Genomic DNA, 14,040 nt, shown 5'->3' with positions numbered 1-14,040 from the left:
TTAAAGCCCACCCCAAACACAGCTTCTTTTTAATAATCATTTTTAAATTAAGTTGTCAATCTTTAAAAAGAGTTAAATAAGACAAAACTGTTTTGTGTTATGCAGGAACCTATGTAGATCTATCATTTTATCTGCCTATGAATTTTTAAAAATACAACAAATGTTTATTTTTTGCTTTGGTCACAGAGCGCTGCTGGTTAGGCAGTGTGTGCTGAAAGTGCTCTTGTCTAAGAGGTGACGCAGAGATCCAGGTTGCTTGCAAATTTCAGCCACATCTGAAACATGTGGCCTCCACACTCACAAAGGACAGGGCGGGAGAGAGTTGCTAGATTGTGCAGGATATCTGAAAGAGCAAGGTATGGAAACAGCTTGCATCATTTCTGGATACATCTCACTGGCCTTAATCAATTATAAGAACCTGGCCCAAATGAAAAAGGGGAAGTAGAGAGGAGAACATGGATATCTGGTGAGCATAACAGTCTCTATCACAGTGTCTCTTTGCTCACTTCTCCATAGAGAGCAAGATTAATCCATCTTCAAGAGAGGCAGCCTAATCAATGCCGTTTTTGAACTACATTTTTTTTCTTTGCTTCTCTATTAATTCCTGGATCCATACAATACTGTTGTGATCATTGGGGCCCATATCCTCTTAGGCTCTTAGATATTGCCATTACATGACTGTTCTTTTTCTTCTTTTGTTTGAGACCTTCATAATAACTTTGAGAAGTGTCTGCCTCACGATAAACGAATCAATACTATGACCCTGCCCTGGCCAGGTGGCTCAGTTGGTTGGAGCATCATCCCATACACCAAAAGGTTGGGAGTTTGATTCCCCGTCAAGGCACATACTGAGGTTGGGGGTTCAATCCCTGGTCAGGGCTTATACAGGAGGCAATGGATCAATGTTTCTCTCTCATATCAATGTTTCTCTCCCTTCCTTTCTCTTTAAAAAATCAATAAAAAAACATGTCCTCTGGTGAGGATTTAAAAAAAGAATGTTTCTCTCTCACATCAATGTTTCTCTCCCTTCCTTTCTCTTTAAAAAAAACAAACAAACAAAAAAAACAAACATGTCCTCTGGTGAGGATTTAAAAAAAATTATTAAAAAATGATGACATTGGGATCCTGATAAGAATGGCATAAAATGATACATTATTTTTGGAGAAATTCATGTATTTATAATACTTAGTCTTAAAGATTTTACTATTTTAAACCATGGATTCTGAACATTTATTATTTAAGTATTTCTAAGTGTTTCATATTTACACTTTTGGATTAGAGCTATTAGGATAGTAAAAATTACTTCAAGGTTTCCCTTGTAACTTTATGAGGCATCTTATAATGAGAAGATAATGTTATTTCTTGCTTGAGATCAAAACATAACTATATGGCTAAAGGGAGACCTGAAAATAAAATTTCCCCAAAGCAGTGAAAAAAAAAAAAAACACCTCCATATCACATGACAATATTTAGCCCGTATCTTTGAACATCCTAAAACTAAAGGGAATGTTTTAAAAATAGCCTTTTATTTTTAGTTGATTCAGTCCCACATGATCAAAAAGGTTCCCTGGAAAGAAAAAAAAATAAAGATATTCTTCTCTGAAGCATTAGACAGCATGACACTGATTAATAGAAGCAACAGACAACATGGGGTAATCTTTCTGCTGGTTTCATGGAAAGATTATGAAGGGAAATACAAGTGCCACTGACATCTGGCGGGGGAATGATTTTTCAACTTGACACCAAATATATCTCAAAAGCTATTATGGAAAAATATTTGCTGAAGAAGAGAATACTGAACTATGCCACATCTAGAATTCATCCTCCTGGCATATCTGAATTCACATTCATATAATAAAAATTTCATCTTCAGCAATGCTCTGGCTTGCATTGACCAAGGAGGAATTAGCTCTGGATTAAAATGTGTTACTAAGTAACAGTGCCTCTGTTAGCACACGTTCACATGTATAGGACATACCATACAAATGCTTATCAAAATCTTGAGAGGTTGTCATTGCAACAGCAGAAAATAGGAGAGTACACACTATGGTTTCCTGACTTTCTCTCTGACATATGATATTGAATTCAAATGCTTCACTGAGACTGTGGTGTTACAATTTAATATAAAACCTAAAATCCAATTTCATAGCCCTGCTAGAGATCTTAATGTATATCTTTGGGATTAATAGAGTTTAAATTCATTAACTTTCATCACAAGATCTATGACAGTCCAAAATATAGCCTTATGCCACTTGTTGGGAAGGAAATATGGGAAGAAACAATTTTCTTTTACATTGATGGTCTTCAGCACACGTTTCCATAAGAAACTATCAACCCACGAAGCAATAGTCCACTTATTACCTATACCCATCTCTTTATCACGGAGAATACATATAGAGAAATGGCATCAGCTCTGAAATTGCACACAGCTAGGGCATTTCTGATTTACTGTATGAAAGTCATAAATATGTGCATGCTCATTAAAAATTAAATGAAGTTTCATAATACAGGATGATTTACAACAAAAATGTCCACAGAAAAACAGCCAAGATCTACATTGGAATCACCCAAACTGTGATCTAAAAGTTCTGAAAATACAGTCTTATTTTCAGAGTTCTCTCAGTAATGACACAGCACAGAACACAAAGCACACATTTGCAAATTCCAGCATGACATCTTGTACTTGCTGTGCAAACATGTGGCACATATGCTGTTTTCTTATCTCTAGCACTGGGAAGAGCCTGCTTAAGAATGCTATTTCCATGTTTCACCTGGCCAAAAATGCAAACTTAGTGCTTTTAGTTAGCTTCATAAACTCTAAGAATTCTAGAAGAGTGCTTTCACATACACACTTTAGAGATTTAAGCACCTCGATTGAAATCAAGCCTGAAATGGCTGATGGAGAACCTTAAATCTCCATATAGCAGGTAAAACATGAGTTGTGAGAAAGTGGCTTTTATTGAGAAGTTTTTTAAAGGAATTTGCACAAGTTTCAGTTTCAGGAGATTTAATTAGCTGATGACAAGTGTGCTGATATTCTCAAACATGATAATGCTCAGGGGTCTCTTAGGCTTCAACCAACATATGGGGCCTCAAGAAAAAAAGCACTCAAGGTATTTTGGAGAGGTTTGCACAATTACAACTTAGGAGTATGTAGGAGAAAATGCAGCTGCCTCAATGTGACTGAGATCTTGGATTCTGTTTTCTAACATCAACTCTACTAGATAAAATTCAAATCAGATTCAAGTGAGGATTCAAATCTCAATGCAGAAACTACTGGATAAAATTTAATATTCCAGCAACACTTAATATTTTTATAAGATGAGGTTTGTCATTCTTTGTTAGAAACAATGGAGTATTAAAGCCAGAATAGATGTCATCAGTAGGAGGAGCCAAGGAACTTGGAGGGAGGCAGTATCTCCCATAACAAAGTCCTAGAGCTGGGCATAGCTCAGCCTCTCTTAGCAGTCATGTACTATGACTCTGCCTTCCACAAATATCCAGAAATCCTTTGGGGAATTTCTTGCATATACTACTTAATTAGCAACTCATCTGGTTTATGAAGATGTAATTCTTTTTATTTGTCCTAAACTTAAGTCATTAAAAGTTTTAAAGAGATTCCCATTGTTCTAAGCTTTTGAAATTTACTTCTTATCTTCCAAATAGTGAGTAGTTTTAAGCTTTTTTTTTTTTTAACAGCCTCCCTGAGCTCTGCAAGTCAGTTTTTTAGCAAGGTGTCAAGTGGCCATCAGTTCATCCCTCTGACCTATAGGTCACCCTCTCTACATTTCAGTACCTCTTTTCTGATATGTGGAGACTAAAACCACATGTGGGATTCCAGATACTAAGGAAATAAATGGGTTAAATAAAGGTTTCTCAAGTTTTCTGTATTTGCATTTGCCTTGTTAATAGTTTCAAACGTACTGTTGGCTTTATTGGCTATACATTTATTCTGATCTGATGTCCTTAAGAGAGAGAAAGGACAAAGATAAAAAATCCATTTCTCTGGGGCAGCATGGTGTATGTGTGTGGGGGGCGCGGGGAAGGAGAGAGCAGGGGAGTGTAAAAGCTAAGAATTCTTTATTTAGCATACATAATTTCAATTACGTGTCCTCTTCATCTGGAATGCTTATAAAGAAGTTAGAAGAGAACAGTCTGATTGCTGAGAAACTCTGTTTTTATTTAATTCTACCCATAAATGGAAGAAACTGAGACTTGGAAGAGAAGGCACAGCACCAAATTCCCTCTCTATTTCAGACATGGAACTGTCCACTGATCTGTGGTAAGCCTCAATGTAACAGGGCAGGTATATATTTAGACACTTCAAATGTCTGCCTATCCATTGGCCTGGAATATGTCTCTTCCTAAGTTCCATCTACTGATCTGAGTCCTTTATTCTTAATGCGTATAGAAATCTAGGTATCCAAAAACAACAAAAACAAAAAGACATACCCAGCATCACTTTTTACATATTTAATAATAACTAACACAAACCTTTCAAATTCAAATTCAAGGGTAAACATCCATGGTTCTTAGAACAATTCCTCAAGTAAGATGCATTTCAAACTTATCTTGATTTCATTCCATTGGTTTCCCTCTGGTTTAACTGTAACTTGATTAAACTGTGGTATTTGTTTGGACACAGTATGCAATGGCTCAAAAGAGTACACTTTTGTTGTAGATACAATCTTTCTATTAATGCAGTCTAAGATTTAAAACTATTATACTACATTTTGGGTCATGACTAATTGATTTATGGTCAAATAAACTCTGAACTTTTTCATAAAATTTTTCTAAAGCCAGAATTTTCCCCAATTATTTACTGTAAAATAGATTTATAGTAGATGTAGAAATTTATATTTATCTCAATTTCATTTCAGTTTATTGAATTTATGACATTTTAAAATAGTAATTCCTAGGTAAAATTATGATGCATTTAAAAAGTAGTGGAAATTTAGTGGACATTAGGATTTAAGTATCTATTTCATAAAGTAACCATTTATGTATTATGTAAGTATAAAATCTGATTTTTGTGGTGACATAAAGAAATTATACTTATTAGTTTATAGATCAGCATCATAAAACTCATTTTTATGTATTTAGTATCAACATTCCTTGAATTTTTTGGATTGTTAAATATTTCTATTATAGCTTAAATCAATGTTTTAAGTGACTTAATGCCTTATGGACATTTTCACAGAATAAGTATGCACAAATGGTGTTAAACATAATATTTATCTATTTGGATAGGGTTTATAAGAGAGACTTCATTTTTTTCTGATTTTCTGATTAGATTATCAATATATTTTAGACTAAGCTGCAATTTAATTTATACTTACTTTGCCCTATCAAGGAGCATTTAAAAAATAAAGCTTTTTATTAAAAAATAAAATAAAATTATTTTTTAAATGTATATAAATTATGTTTAAAAAAAGTTTCTGTTAGTTGTATAAAATGGGGAAAAAAGAGGACATATGTAATACTTTCAATAATAAAGATTTAAAAAAATTCTTATTGGCAGTTTCACGTGTGAAACTTCTGTTAGTGATTGGATATAAAAACTTTGAAAACAAAGTTTGATTCTTTTAGCTGACATAGACTCTAGCTATTTTCAGTGAATTCAATTTTCTAGGAAAATTTACCAGCATCCTGAAGCCATTTCATGATTGAATGGCTACTATATCATTCTTGATGGTTTTCTCTACAATCAATTCCACTAAACCAATGAAACTGTAACAAAATTAGTCTAAATATAAGTACATTCTTTCAGATGTAATAAGGAAACAAGAAACCAGTTTTCAGGTAAATTCCAATATTCTAGGAAATGTTCCTTGGAAAATAGTGCCTATCGAGAAGAGAATCCCATCCTAAGACGTACCCCCAATAAACAAATAAATAAACAAACAAAAAATCCTGAAAGACTATTGTTGGAGATAGTAGATTGTATTAACAAAAGTCTATATTGATCACCAACCTGCAGAAGAATGAGTTGGGGATGAGTCATCACTATCGGACACCCAACAATGCTGCAGCAAAAATCCTCAGCATCACAGAGGGACAGGGAGCTGCCACAGTGTCTTCCAACCCAAATCATCTTGAGTAGCACTGCTGCCCTGCAAAAGTGCTGATGCGGTGCCCTAACCGGGATGTTTGACCTTTGTCTTTAGCTACTGGGGAAAAATAAACTCCCTTGGAAAGTCCCGAATGATAAGAGGGTCTCTGTTTAAGTGGGGGCTTTAGGCCACACCAAATAGTCCACGCCAACAATGTGAGTTATGGTGGGGCCTTTGGGGCTGGAGACTAAAGTCAGCCATGGAAGCATTGAACCATGTCTATGTGACTGAGCTTCAATAAACATTCTGCCCATCAGGGCTGAGGTGAGTTTCCCTGGTTGGCAGCACCATCCGGGACTCCGCTGAGAGAGAGCAGAAAGCTCCTGCCTGGACCTCTTCTGGACTCTGCTCCATATGCTTGGCTAATTTTTATCTGAAACCTGTCGCTGTCATGAAGTGTAACTGTGAGCGAAGTTTTAAACAAGCTCTGTGAGTCCTTCTAGTGAATTATCCAACCTGCGGTGGTCCTAGGGACCTCTGAACCTGCAATTGGTGTCAGAAATAAGTGGAATTGTGAACTTCCAAACTTTGCAATGAGCAATTAATGTTGCAAGGTTAGGGGACTTTTTATATTTGTAACATTGATTAGTCTGAAAAGGGACCTCAGTTGTCTGAAAGGATTGTATCTAAAACTTTCTCATATCCTGTGCCAGACTTGTGACAAGATTAGTTATTATCTCAGCCTTTTCGGATTCTTTGATTAAATCCTGACTTGACAACCTATTGTAATGTATTTATTGTAGTCCTGGAGCACACTACCTACATTTTCTACTCTTAGGTTCTATTCCATTTTTACTTGCTCTTGTTTTTATTTTCTGGATAGTATTTATTCTCACGGACAAAAACTTAATAAATATATCAAACAACTAGTATTACTTGTTCTGTTTCATATTTTAGTAAAAAAACAATTCCACATCTTTATTCTTCTATATTTCTTTAATGTCATTTTTTGCAAAGGCTTACACATTCTTTGGGGAATATTACTTTGGCCATCTACTGAGGATTAATTTAAAATCAGAGAAACTGCAGTCGGGTTTTCTGAGAGCTGTAGAGCATGGTGACATATATAAATAATTCTGCATCATATTTCATATTGGATGCCAATTTTTCTGTGTTCCTTTCAAAATGTTGTTTTGTTTCTAAGCCCTTTTAAAAGTCTGGACCCTGGTTGCTTCAGAGATTTCTTTGCTTTCCAAGCTACCTCCAAGAAATTAAATAAAGCTTTCAAATTGCCCATCCAAGGATTTAACTTCAAAGGTCCAATTATAGAACATTTTTGTTTGATGGGGGAATGAAAAGAAAAAACATGGAGACTAGTTCCATGTCTTTCTTCCACCTGCGCATGAATCATTTTCAACCATTGAAATTAATATATGGATTCTCTGAGAACATTATTCCACTCTCATTGTTGCTCTCAGGAGATTTCTGGTGATTCTGAAATGGGCTCTCTTTTGTTATTATGCAAAAATCTAGGTCTTTGGCTTAAGGGAATGCTACATTTCACTGAACTGATCTGGATTTGCTTCAAGCTTAGACTGTATATAAATCTCTGATTATATTCCAAAAATTTTTACTTAGCCAGAAATTTGATATTCACTTAGAATTCTTGCAGTACTATTTTGCAATCTATTGTTCTTTCTGTTAGACTTTTTTTTCTTTAAAATGCACCAATGGGATATTTTAAATATTATTGGCCCAAAATGCAAATATGTTGTATTTTTTTCTACCCTGGCTATAAAGGGTCATTTATTACTTTTTAAATTGTCACATGTTCTCTATTATTTTCCTGTAATTGATGTGAAAGTTGGTTGGCTGATATACAATTCTGGATTGGTAAAGAGAGCTGTAATCTCTTTCTAAAATTCATTCTTTCCTGGCACTCTGGGGGTTGAAGTGTTGGGAAAGAGGGGAAATGGCACATCTTTGGGAGTATTTTTGAGAACTTGTAACTTCTGGCCTCACATAGAAGGGGTCAACTGACCCAAAGAGATATGAGATTAAGGGCTCTATCTTTCCACAGTCATACCAACTTCTCTATTACTGGAAAGCTGGCAGAGGTTACACTTGTAATTTCCTAGTCCAGTGTGAGAGTGACAAGTTCAACCAAGGATTTACTAAGAGACAACCCGGTCAGGGGAAAGTGGAAAGGGACTGGGGACAGAGCAGCCACTTCCATTCCATCTGTGGTTTTCTTTCATAACCTGGACTCCAGGGAGCTGGAGACCTGGCAGCTTCCTAGAAAGAGCCGGAAGAGCCTCACTGAGAAATTCACATGACCTTTGTTACTAGGTGTTGACCCTTGAAAATCACCCAGAGAAAAATCAGAAGACTAACTCTGTCGACTGTTATCTTCCTTCTCCTAAATTAGCGGGCATTTAGAATGCTCAGTCTAAAAGTCAGTAGGTGGGACACACCACCACATTTAACTCCTTTTGTGATGAAAGTTTCCTTAAGTAACAGGAATATCCTAGGAAATATATCACATAGGATGACTGCCTGTAAAGATTTATGGAACATAAAATATGCCATTCTACACTGTGGCTATATATTTACACTATCTGTCCTCTAGCACTCAGATTTTAACTGCCATAAGAAGTATTCCTGCAGAAAAATTAGAACTGGAAAATCATCCCCTTTTCAAAGATATCTCCACGAGATATTACCAAGTGTTGTCAGAAACTAAGAGCATCTAACTTTTTCTTTTCAGTCTAACATCAGAATTGCAGGAATGCCTTTCCTTTTTTTCTAAAAAGTACAGGTAGCCTGCCTCTCTATCGAAGCCCAGTGCTCATCTCTTAAAATTTCCTAAATCAAACCCAGCATTTGCATTTTATCAGAACAATCTATAGTCTGAGTGTATCCCTTCATAGTAGATATGTAGATGATGGGGCAGTAGAGAAATTGGTGGCTGATAATTCTCATCCCACATTAAGAACCTTTTGTCACTCCACGTCTCTGAAGGGTTTTATATTGTCTTGGTCAGAAATGACTTAGTACAGAGACACATGTATGAGCACAGCAGTGATTTAAACATTCAGCATGTGTCTCAACCAAACTGGCACTGAGGAGAAAAGAGTATCAGGGAGTGGCAGAAGATAATCCTGGAGATGAGTGATGAAGCAGCAAAGGGGGAGTTCAGAGCTGAAACAGAATGTGTGTGTGTGTGTGTGTGTGTGTACACGCCTAGGCAAGAAGGAAGGCTTTCTCCTTTACCTTCTGTTCTGTGCATTCTCAGGAGACCGGCTAACCCAGCTGGAAGATCTAGGGGATCTTTAATGGAAACGGGGTTGTGAGATATATTATGAGATATACATATACTAAAAATTACTCATTGTTTATCTGAAATTCATATTTAAAGGGCATCCTTTATTTTATTTCCTAAATCTGACAATCCTATGGGAAGAACATAGGGAATCCTTGCCTGAGTTGAGCAGGTGCAAACTCTGCTTTGGTCTGAGCTGAATTCTGGATGATTTTGTCTCAAAGATCTGAGGGCATATTGATTATTAACATATACTTGCTATCAGGAGGTAAACGTCAACTTTGCTTTTACTTATAGATATTGGTGAACTACCAAAAGTAAGAAACAAAAGTGCTATTTTGCTATGTAAAAGTAATATTATTTTCACTCTTATGAAAAACGTCCTCTTTTAGCTATTATTAACTTTAATATTTCATTTATCTGTACAAAATTAAGTTTGTTTCTAGCTTTAATGGAGAGCTGGAAGTTAATTCCTGTGTTCAGTCTTCTTAGGTTTGGTCACCTGTTCACAGCTGCAGAAAAACTGGGGGAGTGTCCCTTCATACAGGTATAATCACTGGATTCATCTTTTATTTTTCAAAGTTATCTTTTAATCAGTTTTGTGTTTCTAGTTACACCAGAAACTTTGTAATGATGAGAAATGTGTTGCCTTTTTCATAAGATCCCCAAGGGGCTTAATACAAATGTGTGTCTCAAGAGCACTCCATGCATCCTAATGCAATTTTACTTTGAGATCCAATAAAAGGAAATACATCAGAATCATTAGCCAGTGGGTCACTTTAGAGCAGGGGTCCTCAAACTTTTTAAACAGGGGGCCAGTTCACTGTCCCTCAGACCGTTGGAGGACCGGACTATAGTTTAAAAAAAAACTATGAACAAATTCCTATGCACACTGCACATATCTTATTTTGAAGTAAAAAAAACAAAACGGGAACAAATACCATATTTGTATTTGCATGTGGCCCACGGGCCATAGTTTGAGGACCCCTGCTTTAGAGGGTGTGGCAGAGTCAGAAATCTTGTTATAGTTTCTCATAAACATGGAACTATAACAAGTATCTTTTAGTGTTTTTTAGATTTAAACTACAGAAAAGTAGAAAAGACTGGAGTATTAATTCATTTTGAAAGTGGTAAAGACTTTTAATTGCTTAATATACTGCAGCTGATGGTGTGATGGTGGATAGTAAAAAATGGCATGTGCACCATGTAGAATTAGTGTTCTTGAAAGGTTCTTTTTACCTTCAAATGAATATTATATTAAAAAGTCAAAATATTAGTTGCTTGGAATTTTATTTAGAAATGAATTGGATTCATTTTTTTTTTTCTGTATTCTAGCCAATGGTCAATGCATAGTTTCAACCACCAAAATAATGACATGGATTCTGTCTTACTCAGACTGCTCGAGTACTTGATTTCATGGCAGGACAGGTAACTACTAGATTCCCATTAAATAGGACATTCCCATTTTTCTAACAAAAATATTAACACTTTTTCTTAGATAAGTTCCTTATTGGGTTCATTACTGCCATTTAGTAAATGATAAAATACTTGAATTTTAAATCATTTATTAAAGTTTTATTTTCTTGACCATTCCAAGTCTATCAACAATCAATATATATATATTTTATGTGTTAACAGTTTGGTCATTGCATAGTGTCCTACTTGGTCTAACACTTGATGGGTCCGTCATAGTAGTAATAAAAAGATGACCTAAATAAGATAATAAGTAATTATTTTCTACTGAGGAATATTGTTGTACAAGAGGCCCAGTGCACGAAATTCTTGCACAGGGGGAGGCCCTCAGTCCGGCCTGCATCCTCTCGCAATCTGGGACCGCTGGCTCCTAACCACTTGCCTGCCTGCCTGATCACCTCTAACCACTCTGCCTGCTGGCCTGATGCCCCTAACTGCTCCCCTGCTGGCCTGATTGCCCCTAACTGCTACCCTGCAGGCCTGATCACCCCAACTGCCCTCCCCTGCCAGTCTGATAGCCCCTAACCACCTCTGCCTTGGCCCCTGCCACCATGGCTTTGTCTGGAAGGATGTCCAGAAGATGTCTGGTCTAATTAGCATATTACCCTTTTATTAGTATAGATGATTGTGTCTAATAATATGTAAATCAATCATATATGTGAGATATTCAGAATTTTCAGTGCAGACATTTTTATTAATTTCTAATGAGTGATGGCTGATTAGGAAAACAAAAATAAGAAAATTTTAAGGCTTTCAGCATTTAAGCATTGGGAAATCAAGGCCCCAAAGCATCTATACTAATAAAAGGGTAATATGCTAATTAAACTGGGTTAATCAGACATCTTCCTGACATCCGACTTCTTTTCAGACAGTTAGGGGGTGACCAAGTCAGGAGGGGGGCAGTTAGGGGGCAGCCATGCCGGCAGGGGGGCAGTTAGGGGGTGACCAGGCTGGCAGGGGACCAGTTAGGGGGCAATTAGGCTGGCAAGCAGAGGCAGTTAGGGGTGATCAGGCAGGCAGGTAGAGTGGTTAGGGGCGATCAGGCAGGCAGGCAAGCAGTTAGGAGCCAGCGGTCCGGGATTGTGAGAGGGATGTCGGACTGCCTGTTTAGGCCCCATCCCACAGGGCAGCTGGACATCCCCTGAGGGGTCCCGGATTGGAGATAGTGCAGGCCAGGCTGAGGGACCCCCTCCCCTCATTCATGAATTTTATGCACCAGGACTCTAGTATAATAATAAAACTGTTATTTTTTATTTATAAACATTGTACTTTAATAACACTATTATATACACATTTCTTGTGTTTTTCACACATCTTTTTTTCATTCATGCAGAACATCTGTTAACTTACAAAAACTACATGTTTTCACATTTTAGGTAGTTTATCATATTTTTTGAAAATAAAGGTGTTCTGGGTTTTTAGGATATAAAATAACACAAAGAAGAAACACATATTCATTACTCATTGTATTTCCTACATTGTTTTCCTCTTTCTCCATAAACTTATTGAGAATGATGTTTCATAGCATCTGTGCTGGGATGTTATCTGTCACTAAATATGAGTCATAAGAGCAATCAACCCCCAAATTATTGAGTTTTATGGATTTTGTGCTTGATATTTACTTGTGTTTTTTTCTACTACCTGATGGTGTGTCCTTAAACAAGCACTTTAATTTTGTTTTAAATAAAGAAGATGAAAAGAATACAAATACCACCTAAGAAATGTAAAGGCTTCACTAGCCAAAATTAACCATATATTTCACATTGCTAATCTTTAATATTATAGACTATAAAATAACAAACAAAATATCTTCTTTGCAACTTTAAATCAATCCTTGAAGAAAGACAACTAGTTTTCTATTGTCTCCAAATAAACCAAGTGACTTCTTAAAATTAATGAACTCCTTAACATACAGTAGCCTCTGATTGTTCCTATAGCTAGTCTGTCACTTTAGGTTACCTTTTATTTCTACCATGTAGCTAGTTACTTGATTCTTGAATTGTAATTATTTAAGTTACTAACCCTCTCCAACCCATAAACACGCTTCCCGTTCCTCTCTTCCTCTCCTGCTCCTAAATCCTTCTTTATGCTAGGTTCAGGAACAGACATCTTTAGGTAGGCAGGCCACCTGTATTCATGTAAACATGAAAATGGAAAGACAGTCCTGTCTATTTGCCTCTGAAGTTGCACCCAGATTTTTGCCTTGTTTCTGACCCCAAGCCCCCACTTCACAACTGATTCTGAGAAGAGTCTCCATCATGTTGTTCTCTGTGCACCTTCACAACTGTCACTCTGCTCACTGGTGACAATAGGCTACTTTGCAAATTTAAATTGGTTCAATGTGCTTATCCTTTCCCAATCCAGCAGGCAGATCTAGAACTGCAAACAACTTTCACTTTGCTATATCAATTCTATACTGGAATATTTCCTGAGATTGTGGCCTTCTTGCTCAGAGACCTTGGCAAAATTTACAGAGATCCCATTCTATTTTTGGCAGGAGCATGAATTACAAATGCTAAATGAGGGCTTATAGGATTTTCTTGAGTTTTGTAATTGGTATACTATATATATTATGAAAATAACTGAACCTCTTTATTTACATTGTTTCAATAAATATTTTGTCTCTGCATCAGTTAGCAGACCTCCATTCAGTCTTAAAGAACACCATTTTTTAAATCTTTAATTCTATGTAGTTTTTATGGCACTAAAAGTGGAATCAGGACATTAACTATTATTATCTCCCTCTCTCTACTCCTGAGCAGATTTACAGTTGTGAGCATATGAAAAACAGAGTTTATTCTTATGTTATTATTTATTAGTTATTGTATTATTTTCCCTACAAACAATTATAAACCTACTTTTGCCCCACCCTACAATTTAAAATTAAAAAGGGTGAGCTCATCATTAAACTTTACATTATGTCAAAATAGCAACCTTCCCAGGTAATATCTGAAGTTTGAAAATACCACCACATTTATGTAACTACTAGAGGCCCAGTGCACAAAAATTTGTGCACTAGGGGCGGGGTGGGGGGTCCCCCAGCCCGGCCTGTGCCCTCTCGCAGTCTGGGACCCCTCGGGAGATAACGACCTGCTGGCTTAGGCCTGCTCCCGGGTGGCAGAGGGCAGGCCCAATCCCTAAGTGCAGCCCCTGGTCAGGCTCAGAGCAGGGCCAATTGGGGGGTTGGGGCAC

At 36.7% G+C, this 14,040-nt stretch overlaps 1 protein-coding gene across 1 annotated transcript in view; it reads right to left on the bottom strand.

Moving 5' to 3' along the window:
• Positions 1–14,040, bottom strand: part of EDIL3 (EGF-like repeats and discoidin I-like domains 3) — a 404,766-nt gene that overhangs the window by 3,459 nt on the left and 387,267 nt on the right. The gene's annotated exons all lie outside the window — the stretch shown is intronic.

Source organism: Myotis brandtii, unplaced genomic scaffold (assembly GCF_000412655.1).
Source record: "Myotis brandtii unplaced genomic scaffold, ASM41265v1 scaffold794, whole genome shotgun sequence".
NCBI lineage: Eukaryota > Metazoa > Chordata > Mammalia > Chiroptera > Vespertilionidae > Myotis > Myotis brandtii.
This window is presented reverse-complemented; position numbering and strand designations above follow the sequence as displayed.